Source organism: Squalius cephalus (genome assembly GCF_949319135.1).
Source record: "Squalius cephalus genome assembly, chromosome: 24".
Lineage (NCBI taxonomy): Eukaryota > Metazoa > Chordata > Actinopteri > Cypriniformes > Leuciscidae > Squalius > Squalius cephalus.
Genome location: NC_137145.1, coordinates 12,071,447 through 12,090,861, shown reverse-complemented (window position 1 = coordinate 12,090,861; position 19,415 = coordinate 12,071,447). Strand labels below are relative to the sequence as shown.

General features: G+C 38.4%; 1 protein-coding gene across 3 annotated transcripts in view; it reads right to left on the bottom strand.

The window, feature by feature from the left end:
* pknox2 (pbx/knotted 1 homeobox 2) overlaps positions 1-19,415 on the bottom strand; it is a 72,092-nt gene that overhangs the window by 45,527 nt on the left and 7,150 nt on the right. For all 3 annotated transcript variants that reach the window (XM_079860391.1, XM_079860392.1, XM_079860393.1), the window contains exon 2: positions 9,890-9,961. The gene's annotated coding sequence lies outside the window, so the exon portion shown is untranslated. The remainder of the gene's footprint in view (positions 1-9,889; positions 9,962-19,415) is intronic.

Genomic DNA, 19,415 nt, shown 5'->3' with positions numbered 1-19,415 from the left:
GAAAACGACTGAAAACGCTGTATTCTTCTGCCAGGCCATTAGATGGCGATGAAACACAATAGATTAAACGTAATATGCATGTGCATGACGTCATTGTCTTCAGAGGTTCACGTTTTTGTTGTTTACACGGAGACCGTTTTCAAAAACTTGTACTTTGAAACCCTCTTTCAAAAGTTTGCGTTTTCAGATACCCAAAACGCCATTGTCGTGTAAACGAATGGCCAAAACGCATAACGTTTTTAGTTGAGCCCCTTAGCCAACCTTGTCATGTTTTTGTTTAGTCAAGTTGGGGCAATTTACACAACACCGTTTTAAACTAAAAACGTAAAACTTATTATGCGTTTTGGCCGTTCGTTTACACGTTTACAAGTTTTCGTTGGGTGCCTGAAAACGCAAATTTCTGTAAACAACAAAAACTCGAATCTCTGAAAACGATGACATCATGCACATGCGTATTACCTGTTCAATCTATAAAGTTTCATCGCCATCTAATGGCCAGGCAGAAGAATATAGCATTTTAAGTCGTTTTCGCGGATCTGTGTGAATGGGGATCGTTTTGACAATGGTGTCGTCTGTACGTGGAAAACTCTTAACGTTTTAAGCATATCTTGTCGTGTAAACATACCCTTAGTCGACTAAATGTCTAGGCATTTTAGTGTAGTTTTAGTCAATGAAAACTCAGTCACAATTCCGTCATTGCATATCAGTTAGATGGATAATAACAATTATTTTGGTCAAAATTATAATCACAACAGTTGTCATTTGAGAAATGTATTTTTTTTCCTATTATACTAATGGGAATATCTTGTAACTTTCCTAAAGGGTCACTGATCTTTCTCAACCCCTCTTTCTCTCTCATTTGACTCATTTCTCTCTTTACCTCATCTCTGTTTCCATCCCTCACCCTCTTCCTCTGCTTCTTTTTCCCTCTCTTGGTGTAGAACATTCCGGTGTGTTGAGCTCAGAGCCCAGCGCTCGGCTCTCAGAGGCAGGATTGTTCCTGCCACACAGGCCCAAAGCCCGTTGCCACGGATACCGCCATACCACAGATCTGACCCTGGAGAATTGAGCTGCTCACCCTCAGCAGGAGCCACTAGCAGCTGCAACACAGCTGTTAGCACCGGGGCAGGGTTACTTTCTTTCTTCCTCTCTCTGACTCACCCATTCATTCAGTCCCTCTCTCATTTCTTTATCACTATCAACGAAAAAATATATCCATAGGAGCAGAGAATTAAATTTAAGGCCTGTTTCTGGTTAAAAACAACATAAAAGCAAAATTGACTCCATTTACTTTCTTAATAATGTTGCTGGTCTTGTGCATGATTCATCAGTGCATGTTACAGAGCAAAAACACTTGCTTTCATAATGTTTCATCCAAATGTAATAACTTTTTCTGCTGATGTAACCAAGGGGTAAGGGGAAAAGTAATATTACACAGTATTATTGCGCTTCTTTTTGGAATACTTGATTCTGTTTAGTCAGTTGCAGTATTCTATAATCAAATTTCTTTAAATAATGAACACTAAACTGTTTAATTGACTTTTGGCCTCCAATTACCTCCGGCTGTGCTATATGTCTCTCATATTATTCTATTATTATAAAATCAAATCAAATAAATGAAAATCTTTTTATTCACAATTTTGTGACTCTCACATCTCAGATAGTAGGCTATAACTTAACATCCATGATCCAATCAAGTCAGTCATGATTTAGAAATCATGTTTTTGTTTTGTTTTTACCATGGAATATGTCAACATATCTCATAGAAGTCGCTTTTTATTCACTCAATCTCCATCTTTCACCAAAACTCTCGCATTCACTCTTACTCCTTCCCTGAAAAATTTCCTGGCACACTATTTCCCGAAAAACCAGAGCAGTGACTCAAGCCATCCACATCAATCACAAACGTCCCACGGTTGTTCACTCTATCCATACCATGATCCATTAAACCGTCGTTATCCGACATTCAAATCAAAACAGATGTTCCCCTGTAAAATCTAAAATTACAGTAAATAAATAAAGAAACAGAGGATGACAAAAACAGAGCCCTCTTTTTCACATTGCCAGAGCCTATCCGATGTCATATTGGTTAGATGTTATGGCTGGAAGCTATGCCTTTTATCTAATCAGGGCATAGATTTTCCTCTCTTTTCCACCTCGGAGATAACCCGATTACACGGTAACACTGTCTCTGAGTCAGTTTAGCAGCTGCCCTGTGGATAAGCACACAAATCTGTATACAGCGGTCACAGGTAGAGCTAAAGTGCTCTTAAATACAGTACAATATATAAAATATTACTCCCTTTGACAAGACAGAAGTACCCCCAATATAAAAAAATATGTTTTATATGATTTACCTGAGTAGAACATTCTCAGCAACTGTTAAAACTGAACTTTGTCAACTAGCAAGAATATAAATCCATGGGGTCCCTGATAAAAGTTATTGATTAGAAAGATGAGATGAGATAAAATCAAGATGAGAATACTGTTGTTTTTAGTCAATAAAGCTTTAATGCTAGTCTATATGCAAGTGTAATCCTAAAAGTAAAAAAACAACAACAAAAACGGTATTTAGTGTAATAAATGTTGATGACTCATTCTGCACTACACAGCTTTTGTCCAATCAATTCGCTCTAGTATTTCCCGATCGAATAGCAAGAAGCAAATCATGTTCATGGCTGTGACTTAAATGAAGCCTGTGTGACTTCAATGAGTTCTGCCCAAACTTGCCAAAATGTTCACACAGGGGGGAAAACTGCATTCGTCATGCCATTTAATGGGGTCTTAAATGTAATATGTGAACAAAATAATCATAATAATAATAATACATTCTATTTACATAAATCATGTTGGGCATTACTGTAAATTAAATGTATTTTTATGGTCATATTTTAATTAACTGGAGTGGTATTTTTAAAGTAAAAGTGGCAGACATTAAGATAAAAAAAGGTAAACGACAAATCCAAGTATGCACAGCTAAAGTCTTCAAAAAGTTAGAAAAGCATCTGTTCCCAGTAAACATTCTGTAGAGCCAAACCCTGAAAACACTAACAGAGCAGCAGAACAGGATTACAAAAGACAGTTAAACCACCCACTATGTAACTGCTATCTATGTCAGGTTTTTCTATTAGTATTAGCAATCAAAAAGACTTTCTGTCACTCTCTTACACACACAGATGTTAATCAGCTGGAATGAAAGAGATAAACACATAAGAAATAAACAAACACTTCAGTGTTTCATGGGTTAGTTTTAAATGAACAGTACATCTTTCTTCTGATTTATAGATTGAGATTTCAAGAGCTGTTTTACATCTATATGACATTCATTCAGACATGATGACATTTGGCATCTATTATATCTAAACTACATCAAACAATTTACTCATGACATAACTGCTGCTATGAAAAACTAAGAACTGAAATCTGGGAAATGTGATTATTTTTTTCAGATTACAGTCAAGCAAATACTGTTTTTCAGCCAGAAGTGATGCACACTTTAAAGCACAAAGTTTGGCACTCGATTTATGTTATCTAAGAAATCTGTGTAATCAGACTGACATGCACAGATTATCATCAAATCTTCACTGTAATTTCTTCTCTTTCATCTTTTCAAGCATGAATGTTATGTTGAATTTTAATGTGTTTATACATGTATCTATCTGTTATATGCGTGAGTGGATGTTTGCTTAGTGGAGCGTGTACGTCTTTGCGTGTATCTGTGTGATCGAGAGAAAGACAGATACGTGCGTATATGTGTGTGTGTGTGTGTGTTTCTAACAGTAAAACAGTAGGGTTGCACATTCCTGTCCGACATAACTTAAGACAAGCAGACACTGAAGAAAACGCCTATAAAACTCTCTCAGCCTCTTCTCTTCCATCTGTTTTGTTTTCCTTCCATCTCTCCTTTTTGATGAGCTGGGTCTTCAGTCCCCCCAATAAAATCCCATTAGCTCTTAATGAAGTCGAGCTCGCTGCCTCGCGCCTTCACCTCATTTAGCACAATTGTCTGGCAGCCATTAGCACGGAGGCAATTACAGCCGAACGGCGAGAGTAATTGGAAATGCCGACAGGGACCCCAAGAAAACGGGAATAAATAAAAAAAAAATATTCAAACTAATAAGCCTCCATTTGGTTGGTGGGGGCTGCTAGGCTAAATCAACATAATGCTAATCGAGGCTGATGAGGAACAGACTCGGGGTGAAGGCCAGGGGTGGTGGAGATGATGATGATGATGAGGTTGAGATTGTTATAGAAAGAGCAAAAGGAATTGCACTAATCAACTCCTCGATGACACAAGGTACTGTACTGTTAATGCCCATGTAAACTGATGCTATATTACTTTTTTTTAATATCCACTATTAAAAGGCAACATGAAATCAAAATGGACCTTCACCAAAACATTTTTTAATTATGTCATCAGTTGGATCATGTTGTTCCAAATCCACAAGACTTTCGTCCATCTTCGGAACACGAATGAAGATCATTTTAATGATATCTGAGAGCTTTCTGTCCCTCCATTGAACATTTATTCACCCAAAACTTAATTTAATTTAGTTTAACTTATGCTTTTATCAGCGAACAATGTTTACTGCATTTAATTTTGGTAAACGGAAGCTCAAGCGTGCTTGCTTGATGCATGGGAACCAATGAGGTTCATTCTTGCGTGTTACGCAGGTTTGTTCTCACGCGGTAAGCAATGAGGTTGAAATACAAACTTCTTTCATGAAACTCTAGATGGCGCAGGCTAATAGGTCCTTAATTCAACCTGCTTGCTTTTGGTTCCTGCTGTATCAGTAGCTAATGAGCTCGCTGCTCTACCTTCAAATACTTGGTCAGCATTTGCTGTAGCAGTGCAGTGCACTTTCAGAAACCCTCCACCTTCCCCAGCTCCACCTGTATAGATCTGCTAAGGGTAATTCATGCGTGCTATAAAACGATCTTGTCTCTTCAGTAGACCTGGATTAAACAGCTCAATTCATATGGATTTATTTTACAATCTCTTTATGGATATTTAGAAGTTTCAGAGTTCTAGTTAAATAGACTTTCAATGGAGGTACAGAGGTCTCTTAGATTTCATAAAAATATCTTAATTTGTGTTCCAAAGATGAAAGTTTTTGGACACATATCACGAAAGCCTTATGGGTTTGGAACGACATTAGGGTGAGTAAATGATGACAGAATTTTCCTTTCTTGTGTGAATAATCCCTTTAATAAGTGTCCCAGGTCCTACTGTGTATGATTCATCAGGAAAAAAAATATTAATCAATAATATATCATTGAATCCCAATAGATCAAATTGCTGTCTTAACAATAATAAATAATACAGCATTCCACTTACTGGTATTCCAATACTTCTCACTAATGAATTTCCGTGGCTTTCATACTTTTCCCCCCAGTGATAACACTGTATAAATATAATATTCATTATAATAAACTTCATGGCTTTTCATGAATTTTAGGTTTTGTTCATTTCAATGGCTTTAGAAATCTTTCCAGGCTTTTAGTATTTGAATCTTTTGACATAAAAGGTTTTATTTTAAGGTCTTCTGACAGGTAGAATTTAGTTTAATGTACCTTCATGAAGCCAAAAATACATTTAAAGGTAATATGAAACTGTAATATGGCATAAACTATTTCAGCAGAAAAAAATAATTCCAGACATGAAGAAAATTATTACATTTTAAAGGAAAATTAATTAACAGAGCTTTCCGGAAATAAAACAATTCAGTCTACAAACAACAGCAACATTCCTCGCAAACGACGCTTTGTCAAGTCCTTGAATAACGAATAACCGCACGGTGTTCTAGGTGTTGTGTGTGGCCTGCTGGTGCCAGATGCCAGGGCAACTCCCCTGACTCCTCACCCTACGTACTCACATCAAACTGGGTAACTGGTGGCAGAAACCTGATCAGAGGGGGTAAAAATCAGAGGGCACCTTTCACAAGAACTGGGCAGAGTGCCCAACGGTCCACAGGAGGGGGCAAAGAATAGGGTCTGGTTGGAATGGTGTGTGTCTGTGATGTGTGTGAAGGCGTCTTGGCACTAGCTTTCCGGAGCCGGCACGGGAAACAGAAGGTCGAGTCCCACAATAGTCTCCCAGGGGGCATCCACAATACCAGCTCAATGACCGCAGTCAACAATACTCTCAAGGCCTTTTATTCAGAGAGTTCAATGGACCAGACACACCCAGTGGCACTTTCCTACACAAAACAAGACCCTGGCAGGCTGGCACACACACACACACACACACACACGCATACATATTCATACACCTTTATATAAATGACAATATTGCTACTATAAAAGAGGCTTTCAGTCCAGGATCACTCTTGAATCACTGCCATGGTTGTTGCCATTTCACAGTGTTGAGGACGCTACTTTAAAACTTAGAAGTTAGCCCTTAAAAGTTTATTAAAAGTTCAAATTAGTAAATTTTGAGTAGTTAATTCGGATACACATAAATACATCTTTTTTTAAAGTGTTTACATAATATTATATTATTTTGTAAAATTATACACAATATAATCAATATTAAACAGCAATACATTACAGATTCATCTACTGTTCATGAATCTGTTGATTTTCATTTAAATGAATCATGTAGGTGAATCAGGTCAAATGAGTGATCACATCGATTTATTTAAAATTATTTTCCGATTGAACTGATTCACTAAAAAGAATTTGACTGATTCATTTTAGGCAAGTGTATTAGATTATAAGCTCAGTTTTGAAGGTAGCTGAGCTACTGTTATGCTACTTAAAATTTAATAGCATCACATGTAATTGGTTACTCTCCAACACTGCTCCTGGTTAATATTTGGCATAATGTACAATAAGTTAATTCACTTCATCTTAGCTGTAAGATGAGACAAGAAGAACTAGTATTGATCATGGTAAGGTGAAGATTTAGGTGAATAGTCATTAAGCAAAGCATGAATGTAGCACAGGCCGCTGCAGCAAAAACGAAAAGATGCAGGCTCCTTCCATTTCTCTTGTGCTTTCACTCCGAAAATGTTTATTTGTCTAAAAAGATCTACAAACAATCACTTCACTCGACAGGAGAGAGAGAGCTTTCCAGTCAGGAGGAGATTTAATTAGGGAAATCTCATTAGGTTTAACAAAATTAAGCGTAAAACAATCCTCGGCAGGACTCCGAGAGCGAGAGGGAGAGAAAGAAAGGGGGAATTTGGGGTTTTGAGCGATTAGAGTCAGGAGGATATTGAGATAGTCACTTCCATGCTGCTGTGGGTGAAAATGGCACTAGATACCCAGCTGTTTTCACACTCAATTAAAGAGACTTGCCTGTCTTTTACCCCCTCTGAAAAGCAAAGAGTTAACCATTCTGCATATTGCCGCACACACAAATGTCTCCCTCAGATTCGCCCTCTCTCACTCATCCACAACGTAATTCCACCCTGAGCCCACGAACCATTAAAGACACAAATTGTGTTTTCGAACAAATTCGCACTCTATAAGGACATAACAGAAAGTGCTATTAAAGTGAGGAAACAAACTCTTAAACAACACAGCTGGGGTGATTGCAGACGAACAGCAAGCATTGGAAAATTCATTTCAAACTTTATCTGTAAAGGCCCAATTCTGAATGAACCAGCAAGAAATAACTCCACGATTCCAGAAGAGCGAAATCACTGCAGAGAAATCACAGGTTTGCGTATTCTAGGCAGCTCGATAGGTGACACTGCATATTTATCAGCCCTCCACAATAAAGTGAGAGAACTTTATGTGCTATCAATGCTTTAAAAAAATCCATATATAGAAGACCATTTTATGCATGACTACAAAAGCTGTTAGGTGAATTTGTGGAAACCGCAGTTTACATCAAAGTACAAGAAAAGTGTTTGGCAACCAAAATGGCTCTGTTCCAACACCTAGTGAGCTGCCTAGCTGCTAGCAACCTTACCGAAACTGAACCTCATAAATGACAGACTGAGAATGAGCAACATCAGCAGCAACTCTTTGCAAACCAAATGCCATTACACAAAATAGCATTCTTAATGTTAAGTGTATGGTTCACAATTGATTTCGATGGAGTTCGTCGTTAGCATGTTGTTTAGCTAACAATGTTACATTCTAAAAGGCAGAAAAACAGCACATACAAAAATTGTGTAAAACAGCATTTTTTGACATTTAAATTTAAGTAATTCACACTTTTCTGTATTAAATGAACAATTTGTGTATGTAATATAAACAGAATTTAGCAAAAAACATGGTATTTTAGACATGGATGTGTGCCACTCAGAATTTAAAAGGATGGATTTAAATTTAATTTTAAATGTAGGTGCCAAATAGTGCAGATTTGCAATTTGAATGTAAGGAAGAACAATTAAAACAGACAGACAGACAAAAAGACAGATTGATAGAACGATAGAAGGAAAAAAAAAATAGAATTAATTGAAAAAACAATAATCAATAGAACGAACAACAGAATGAAAGACAAATAGATAGATAGATAGATAGATAGATAGATAGATAGATAGATAGATAGATAGATAGATAGATAGAAACAACTGAACAAATTGTAAACTAGAAGATAGAACGAACAACACAATGAAAGATGGACGGACAGTCAGACAGACAGACAGACAGACAGACAGGCAGACAGACAGACAGACAGACAGGCAGGCAGGCAGACAGGCAAGCAGGCAGACAGTCAGACAGGCAGACAGTCAGACAGACAGACAGACAGACAGACAGACAGACAGACAGACAGGCAGACAGACAGACAGACAGACAGACAGACAGACAGACAGGCAGGCAGACAGGCAAGCAGGTAGACAGTCAGACAGACAGACAGACAGGCAGACAGACAGACAGACAGACAGGCAGGCAGGCAGACAGGCAAGCAGGCAGACAGGCAGGCAGGCAGACAGGCAAGCAGGCAGACAGTCAGACAGGCAGACAGTCAGACAGACAGACAGACAGGCAGACAGACAGACAGACAGACAGACAGACAGGCAGACAGACACACAGACAGACAGACAGGCAGGCAGGCAGACAGGCAAGCAGGCAGACAGTCAGACAGGCAGACAGTCAGACAGACAGACAGGCAGGCAGGCAGGCAGTCAGATAGATAGACAGGTTGATAGAACGATAGAAGAGACAAACAGTAGAATTAATTGTAAAATAAACGATAAAACAAACAACAGAATGACGGACAGATGGACAGACAGACATATAGATAGTAGATCTGCACGATTCTGGATAAATTGAGAATCACAAATTTTTGTTTAAAATAGAGATCACGATTCTACGATTCTGAATTGACAACACAACAAAATAAAATGTGCTTCTGTCTATTAACAAATATTTCATTCATTTGAATTGTTTTTTTTATGAATGAATGATTCAATGACTCACTCATAAAGACTTGAATCAGTGTTTTTGAACAAATCTATTGAATGAATGATTCAATGACAAATACATTTTTTAACAGTTACTTGTTTAACTTTTATCCCAGTACTTCTGGGATAATTTGGATGTTTGTAACACATACATAATGATACTGTGTGGTTGAAAAGACTGTTTGTGAAGTGGTTTCATACCTATAAATGACAACTGCTTTCTCTGGGTCAGTGGCAGCGCCAACACACATTTGAATGTTCGCAGTGATTGTACTAGTCAAAGGTTTAAGAGACATCGCGTGAGTGTTTGAATTTTAACGATTAATCGTGCAGCTCAAATAGATCGATCGATCTATAATTTTCAAAACCTTGATCTTAGACGGCTGCCTAAATTTCTGAACAGCTTTTGTGTCAGGGGTACGTCTATGACGCCTTAAAATACTGCCTACACAGGCGGCTCACTAGCTTTTGGAACAGAGCAAATGTGTTTTTGAATAAGCATGGAAAGTGTTGATTTAAGAACTTACAGTTTGCTTGTTCTCAGCATTGGAGCATCTGATGTTGGAGTCGGTCCAACGGCGCACAGCCCTCCAGACAGTCTACAACACAAGAGAAACCGTCTGAGTACATTTGCATCTAATGGTCTGTTCACCAACAGCTAACCTGAGATCTTTACTCTGACGGCATTACAACACAACTTGTAAAATGACCAAATATGTTGATTTCGGTTTAGCCAGCACTACATGCGTTTTAGAACGGGGATCTTTTTATTGACGCTGCTTGATACCCGTGGGCCTGCTGACCCCACAATTCGAAAAGTAATTTGATATTGCGTGGGAAGGTATATTTATGTGTGGGCCCTGCTGTTCTGGCTTAATAGAGGCTGTATGTGTGTGTGCGTGAGCTCGGGTAGGTGGGCAAACAAAGATAAAGTCAGGGGCGGGAATGGCAGGCATGGCGGCCAGCCCCCCACGCTTCAGTCCGCCAGTATAGGTTTGTGTGAAACCTTTCCCGAGTTTCTTCCAAACTACAAAGAAAACATTTTAGGGTTCTTGTAATCCCTCCCGCCGCCTCTCAAAGCCCCAAAGTCCTCCATAGCCATACAGTCCGCAGCCCACCTCCCTCCCCCCCTCCTGAGACCTGATCTGCCTTCCTGTTGACGTCAAAGTGAATTAGAGCAAGGAGAGCGCAGCGGCTCCCCCCGGGGGGCTGGAGGGCTAATCATGCTGTTCCTCACTGGCCTCAGAGGAAGCATTAGCGTTCCTGTTGCAGCAGACCACCACATCTACAGCTCAAGGCTCCTTCACAAACAACCAGGGCACCAAACACACACACACACACAAACAAACAGCTTATTTACAGAAATAAACACTAATAAGTCCCTCATACACACCACAGTACCCTCCAAACCAGATGAACAGAAGATTTGTGGGTTTGCCCTTCCCACCCCTCATTCAAAACCCCAGAGAAAGTTGAACTTTAGGGTGAACCTCCTTCTCTAATACACAGAGCAGCTCTGAAATACCTAATCCCAACCTCCCTCAGTCGCCACACCGAACTCCTGCACTCCCTCCAGCCGCTCTGAATAATGATTCCACATATAGAGAAGGAGACGGTTGAGGAGACTTTACACTCAGACTGTGTGACTGACCTGATTCCAACTGAGATGAATGCGGCTGGGCTACTCTCAAGTTTGATACTGTGTTATTTTAGTAGCCTATTATTTATTTTAGTAACATTTTGAATTAGATTTTATTATTATATTTTCAGTTTTCATTTTAATTTTCGTTTAAGTATTAGTAATGTTCTTATGTGCTTTTGTCATTTTTGTTTATTTTGCTGTCTATATAGCTTTAATTAAATTTAATTTTAGTTTTAGTAATTTTAGTACTGCAACTTATTAAGGGCCGTTCACACCAACGACAATAACTATAAAGTTTTAATAATTTTTCTAATTCTATGCGAATAGAAAACAGCTATAACAATAACAACACAAAGAAACAATATTGTTGTAATCACTTTCAGGATGATTTTTTTGTTGACAGCGAATCAGAATCCACCCATCCTTAAAGAGCTTGAGCTTTAAAAGCGGTGAGTTTTCTTCGCAGTGTGATGGAAAAGAGATTAGAACACCTCTCAAAGTCTGCATAAAAGAGAACAGATGCATTAACAGACGTTCATTCAAATTAAAGTGTTTATCGCACCGAACATTCGTCTTTGTGTGAACAGGCGTTTAGGTGATTGTTCTAACACAATAAAACATATATATTTCATTATATTGTATTAGATGACTTGCCAGAGCCTGATTTCTTTTTGGACGCCTCTTAAAAAGAAAGAAAGGAATTTTTAGACAAATGTCAATTCTAATAGATAGCTTTCTCCAGTGTTATATAGCCCTCTTTTGGTCCTTTTGTCTCTTCAATCTTGTCTGTCCTATAAAAATAACTACAGTCTACAGTCATTAGACTGACACATTTAAAACACTGTCTTTGACGCAACTCAAACTCCTTCTGATTTTGACCCAAGAAAAGCAAGAAATTTTGTCCCAAGAAATGCAAGGTGGTAATGACCCACAATGCCTTGCCAGTAACAGCCCCCCAGCTGTTCAAAGACCACGAGAACAACATTTGCTGCCGGGGGTTTAGAACTTCCTGTTACTATGACAACCACGGAACAATTCATATTCTGTGTGTCTCTCCTCTAATAAAGTGTGTAACATTAGGGCGTAATTGTTTTTCTATGCAATATATGAAAATAGCCCTTTGCATTCAGGAACGCCTGATAGCAGTCGTCAAAACCGTCTGGAAGAATGACAGACTTTTTTGTCTGTATCGGAAGATTGCTTCATGAGATTTGGCATCACAAAATCACTAAAACTGGATCAAAAATGTAACCTTAAAATATGAATGACAAGCAAAACTGACCACAGAGCAGAACTCTATAGGTATTTGATGCATATAAACCATAAATAGCTTTTAAAGGCATCATGGTGGAGGGTCTGTGTCTTTAAGATCACTTATGGAAGTGTGGCAGGACCAAGGAGGTTTGATGAGTGGAATGATAGCAGAATTCCTGGGAATTAGAAGGGATTTAGCGGACAATAGCAGGTATTCCCACTAGTGTAACTAGACCCTAGTTGGCGTCATGAGAAGCTTAAACTTCACATTAAACCAGTGTGCAGCTGACACAAAAGGCCGCACTAGACACAACAAGGGGAATATGGAGCAACACGCAGACGCATTAAGCTTATATATATACACACTGAGAACAAAACAAACGCACATGCTGAATGAAGCAAAAGTTTATTTTGTTACCATTCAGACCGACACACAAACTCACAAAGCAATATTAGCGCTTAATGAAGTATACGCTGTGCTCTCCATGTCGAAACAACACTTTCATACTCAGTGCATAATAGGCTACATTTCACTTGATCTGAATCTTGGAATTTTTGCTGCAGTCTTCTCCACATTTGTGAGCTACGGAAATCCAAACAGGAAAAGGACTTAACTGCTAAAAATATCTCTAGGCGTAGCAATGAGACAGGTAGATCTGGGCTCTTATCCGAAACAAATCCTTTTAAATCTTGTAAATGGCACACCACCTCACCATGAAATTTTGATTTTCCTCAGACTTTTGGAGAAGAGTTTATGGGAACTTTTAAATCTGTAATACCTCCACCTTTGAAAGGCAGAATCTGTAATGATGACACATTATTATAAGCCCAGGTCATATTTTAATAAATGAATGTAAACTGATTGTTTCATGATTGTTTTAAGAAAGACTGAATTTTAAAAATGAATTTTTAAACATTTTTACACAAAAGTACTGTTCAAATGTTTGGAGTTTGTAAGAATTTTTTTTTTTTTTTTTTTTTTTAAGTCTCTTATGCTCAGCAAGGCTGAATTTATTTGATCAAAAATACAATAAAAACTTAATATTAGGAAATATATTAATATATTAATATATTTTAAAATGTAATTTAGTGAAGTAGCTATTACGCCAGTCTTCAGTGTCACATGATCCTTCAGAAATCATTCTATGATTTGGTGCTCAAGCAAATTTATTTTTATTATCACAGTTAATAACAGTGCTGCTTAATATTTTTTTTAAAAAAATTAGAAAAATTGTAAAAGTCTGTGTCTTTTGCTCAATTTAATGCATCCTTCCTGCATAAAAGTATTGTTTTCTTACTGACCCCCAACTTTTGAATGGTAGTGTAAGCAGTGTTTTCATGATGATACGGTGTTGTCAGTGGTTGCTAGTGTGCGAGGATTTTTAGACCATTGCTATGCAGTTGCTAGATCATTGTGGGATGTCAGGGTGGTTGCTAGGGCGTGCTAAGTTGTCTAAATCAAACAATTCAATTTTGTTTGACTCAAATCCCTCCTTCAAATCTAAGTCTGAGATTTTTTTTTTTTTTAACCAAAGAAAATTGGTCAATATTTTACAAATTAACATTATTAGTACTACAACTAAAATGACAAAAGCTGATGGTCACCTTGTGGAAAATCCATCCCTGGGCTCATATGCTCTTTCATTCCTATCTGCTCACCAGAGATCTCTGGCCCTCAGCCAAACTTCATCTCCCATCTGCCCAAACTCAGACACTCTCTGAGGCCTGCAGCTCGCTCTGCTTCCTGTCCTGGGACTTAAGGAATGAGTGCTGGGACACGGAAAAGTCAGACACTGAGCTTTCATCAGATTCCCTGGCTCATCATGATGGTTTTCATGAGTCTGTCGCATACACACAAGATGAGACACACGTTCAGGCTCATGGAAACGCATATGTGCATTTTAAGGCCAGAAACTCGAGTACGCAAACTGCAGTGCTTAGCTAATAGATTAAGTGTGCACTACTATTGTACATACTTAATATGAGCTTTTGTATTACTGTGATAGTAACAAACTTTAATATTCTGTCGATGCTATTATACCAGATGTGTTAGTCTCTTTAAAGACCCCCTGAAATCAAAATTTAAGATTTTTAGCTTTATGTTAGCGTAGCTGGTGTGTTCCAAAACAATGACAAAATTCACATTTAGGAGATATAAGCATTCAAAACTTACAGTCTCTCACTTCTGCTAAAATGGATCACGGATTTTTATGACAGCTTAATTTCATTCAGCTTCTCATCACATCTTCTGTCCAATCAAATGCTCTCTATAAAGCGTCCCGCCCCCTATGCTATAAATACCACCTGGCCAAACCGACCGTTGACACGTCACGGAGCAATATGGGTTGGAGATGTGAGTTTGGTTGCTCAAACGCTCGAGTTTTAGTCCATTTTCCAACTGTACGTTGGTTAAGAATGAAATGGCTAGAATTTATTCACAAATCTACTATCGAATCCAACGTATCATCAGCGCTCGGATTCGCTTCCATGGTGCTGTCAAGTATGACTTGCAGTCTGTGAGGCAAACTAAACTCTATTGGCTATTTGAAAAGGGGGAGGAGTGCGTTCCAAGGCACATCAGTGGGCCTTTAAGGAAAGTCAGCTAACTCAGCGGCCATCTTGGTAACATCCCCAGGCAGATATTGTGTTATGTTGGTAAAAGGCATACAGTACAGCTCCTATATGCCTAATATGGAAAGAGGAAAAATCTCCAAACCAGTGTTGTCATCAAATAAATAAATAATAAATAATACATTTAGAAAGTTGCCATAACTGAAATAAGTTAAGGTAAAATTACTAACTGAAATAAAACTAAAACTATTTACAAATATTTTTACATAAAAAATTACTCAGAAAATAATTAAACATAAAAACTGAAAATATAAAATAAAAGCAAATTCAAAATATCAATTAAAAAAAAAATAGTATAAAAATACCAAAATAACACAGCTCCAATCAATTAAATAAATTAAATCTGCAATCAAATAAACAAATCATAAATAAAAACTTTCACTAACTTGCTCAGTAACGCTATCTTCAAACTATTGCCCTGGCATTAGTTGACCTGAAAAAGAGAAAACTGAGCATTTATGCTAATTCCCGCTACAGCGTCCCTAGTGGCAACATTGAGAATGCAACGGCTACTTTGTGTATTGTGTTCTGACACATTTCAGAAACAAAATCCTTCCACCACAACGACAACGATATCCTCAGTAACCTTTTTTTACCGCACTTTGGCTTGAGAGTCTTTAGCTTTTGCTTTAGTCTAATGTATCATACCAGGTTTTCCACTCTTGCACTCTGATAACATTGGCAGGTTTAGGAAAGACGGCAAGGAATTCCCCTACACTATATGTATTCACCATGACCTCTCACTCTGTTTTCCACCCTCCTTTTCTAACGGGAAGGAAAAGGTTAACCCTTTCGCTCTTCCTCGGCCCAGTTGTGTTGATCGCTAGAGTCAGCTGAGCTAAAAGGTGTGATGAGCTGTATTAAATGTCTATGGAGGTTTATAAATACCTCTGGAGTGCATACGACCACCAGAATGGTGGCCCACGTTACGGCCGAGATAAAAAAGGCAGGTGTACGCCATATTTTGCATTACTGCCACCTTCTGCACATTGCTTCGCACTTCTGTTCCAAATCCGCCAAGGATGTACGAGTCACCTGGGTGCACGGGCCTGGCTTCTCTCCTTAGCAGCGAGGGCATTTGCTGTCCTCGCTCTCCCCAAAAACTTGTGTCATCCTACCCTGGCTATGGCAGAGCGCCACATGCATGCGTCTACATTTCCCCCACACTCTGGGGCAGCAGCTGTTTATGTTTCACTTTTAGCTCAGAGCTGTCATCAGTCCTTTCTGAAGGGCAACGTTATAAAGTTCTAACAGTCAGGGAGCACGAGATTGTTTTCCACGCAGTTGTGGTCGATAAATGGCTGATGCATCGCTGATCAGTCTCCTGGCTGTTATTGCACCCAGTGTTTGCGGGCTCGCATTAATATCATCCCCCGTATGGCAAGTGATGATTTCTCTGAAGACCATCCGTTTCTAGAGTTTCACACAAAGCGGGACACAATTTCATCTGCTATATTTATCTCCCTCTAAGTTTTCAATTGAACAGCCTCCAGAAGTCGCACGGCTAGCAGCTGGAGAAAACCGAATTGCAGGCGTCTGTCCGTAAGATCATCAACTAGTCAATTTAGTAAGGTCACCTAAACAGTAGAGTTTACACTGCATCAGACAATGCTGAATTTCAATGGGGAAGGTGCACTGCAAAGACAATATAATATAATATAATATAATACTGGATGTAATTTTGCATTAACATTAAAGGGGGGGTGAAATGCTATTTCATGCATACTGAGTTTTTTACTCTGTTAAAGAGTTGGATTCCCATGCTAAACATGGACAAAGTAAAAAAAATTAAATTGTACGTTTGAAGGAGTATTTCTATTCCAAAAATGCTCCTTCCGGTTAGTCACAAGTTTCGGAAAGTTTTTTTTCGAGTATGGGCATGTGTGACGTCAGATGTAGCGGAATTTCCTTATATGGGTCCTAAGGGCACTTCTCCTGAAGGACGCGGGCGCGCGCGCAACCATAGACCAGAGCAAGAGAGCGAAAGCAGTACTACGCCCATCAAAGCGCTATGCTCGGCTTTAGGGAAGTCAATGTCACCAAAGAAGTGGGTTTTTGGTTGCCAGGGCAAGACAACCCTGCACAGATTCCCAAAGAACCCAGCGTTAAGGGACCAGTGGATGGAGTTTGTTTTTCCAGAGGTTGTGCAAGACTGTTTGTTCCCTGCATTTCGACGATGATTGTTTTATAAACAAAGCCCAGATCCACGGATTTGCAGATCGTCTAATGCTTAAGGATCGAGCAGTCACAATGATAAAGGTTCGCGGTCGTGCGTTGGAACCGGGTGGTGAGCAAAACTGCTTCAAATGTCTCTGTGTGTTGTTAGCTCGGCGCGTTAGCACAGCTTTAGCTCCGCCCACACGGCCCGCCTTCAGCCGCTCGTTTTTTTCCGGAAAGACTCGGTACAGCCTATCTTTCTTTTATAAATATAAGAAAACTAAAGACTTTTTGGAGATATGAAGGATGCAATACTACTCTATAGGTACTCAAGATAAACAGGAAATTGAGTGAAAATGAGCATTTCACCCCCCCCCCTTTAACATTATTAGAAGGCAAATGATTCACTTTTTAAGTTTGTCTTGCATGTAAATATTAAATAAACACACACACACGCACACTGGCTGTGGGGGACCATTAGACCAAAACTACTAGGAAACGCTGCAGCAATGTGCTAATTTATTGTGAAGAAACTGCTTTGGGAATAAAAGATTGTTTAATGTTCTGAGATATTTCCAAACACTAGAGCGAGAAGAACACACTCAATCTGCAACCTTTTATATGTTTACACTCCAGTTGAAAGGCAACAACTTTATATCTTATGGGGCCCCTAAAACAAACCAGAGAAGAGAGGGAGAGGAATGCGGTTCAGCGTGGTTGGAACATCCATTAGAACCTCAAAATATGTTGTTGAGGCCTTTTGTTGGCGATTGAAACCACCTCTTAAATCTGAAATGACATGAGGTTTTCCCAAAACTGTCGGCACATACTGTACGAACGCAATAAAGCAGCTGGTGCGTGTGAAATCTCTCATGTGCTCGAGGAAGGCGAAGCACCCCGCGGCCTGAAATCATGCTGCTTATACTGATGTATCAAATACAACCCACCAGCAGCGCTAAACAGCACAGAGCTCTGAGGAATTTAGATATAATGATGAACGCTCGCACTGTTGGACTGATAAAAACAAGTACACATATAAATAGATAAATAATAGACAAATTAGCGACTTTTTCAACACTACAGCGCAGAGTGATTGTGGAAATCGCTTTTAACTTACTAGAATAAATCATTTAGATACATTACAACACTTTACAAGCCAATTTGACTCTACTGCAACCGCTATGGTACAATAGCACTAAGATCCACCCTTGGAAAAAAGTATGCTTTTATTAAGAACTACCGTATAGTTTTTCTCATAAAGCTACTTTGAGCTACAATATTAGTACAAAAATGATTCTCCATTGTGATCGGAGTGGTCACTATGCTTTCCACACATTACCAAATCCATTTCCCCTCACTTCTGGAAAACATTTTATTGCAGTTTGTCTGCATTCTGCATGTTCCTAGAAGCCTTTTTTGACCACAGTGGGTCTGTTCGAGGGGGGAGAGGGGGAAGTGAAAGGATTTTATCATTTTGAATAAAATACGTCTTTTGTCTTAAAATATATACAATTTCTGTGATTCTTTTTAACTATAACATTTAAAATATCATGAATATATCATGAATGTTTCCTTATCAAGCACATTTTTGCAGTGCTGGTGTTTAGTTCTGTACTTTTGATGATGAATTACATTATCTAAAAAGTCTTTTCTCAAAAATATGAAAAGACAGATCAAGTCAAGCAGCAATAAAATGTAATATATATATGAAGAGTTCAGATGCAAAAGCCTCTAAGTGCCATCTGAAATTTTCTTCTAGAATGATAATTTTTATCTAGCTTGTATATTTAAGTTCAGCAATTTCACTTAAATGGCGATGAAAATTACCTATTAATTGTCATTTAAGTGAAATTATTGAGCTTAAATATACGAGCTTGATAAAAATGATCATTCTAGAAGAAAATTTCAGATGGCACTTAGAGGCTTTTGCATCTGAACTCTTCATATATATATATATATATATATATATATATATATATATACTGTATATACAGTCGTGGTCAAAAGTTTACACACACCTTGCAGAATCTGCTAAATGTTAATTATTTTTAACAAAATCTGAGGGATCATACAAAAATGTATGTTATTTTTTTATTTAGTACTGTCCTGATTAAGATATTTGACATAAAAGATGTTTACATAAGACAAAATAAAATTGAATTTATAAAAATGACCGCGTTCAAAAGTCTACATACCCTTGATTCTTAATACTGTGTGTCTTTACCTGGATGATCCACAACTGTTTGTGTTTGTGATAGTTGTTCATGAGTCCCTTGTTTGTCCTCAGCAGTTAAACTGTCCAATGTTCTTCAGAAAAATCCTCCAGGTCCCGCAAATTCTTCAGTTTTCCAGCATCTTTTGCATATTTG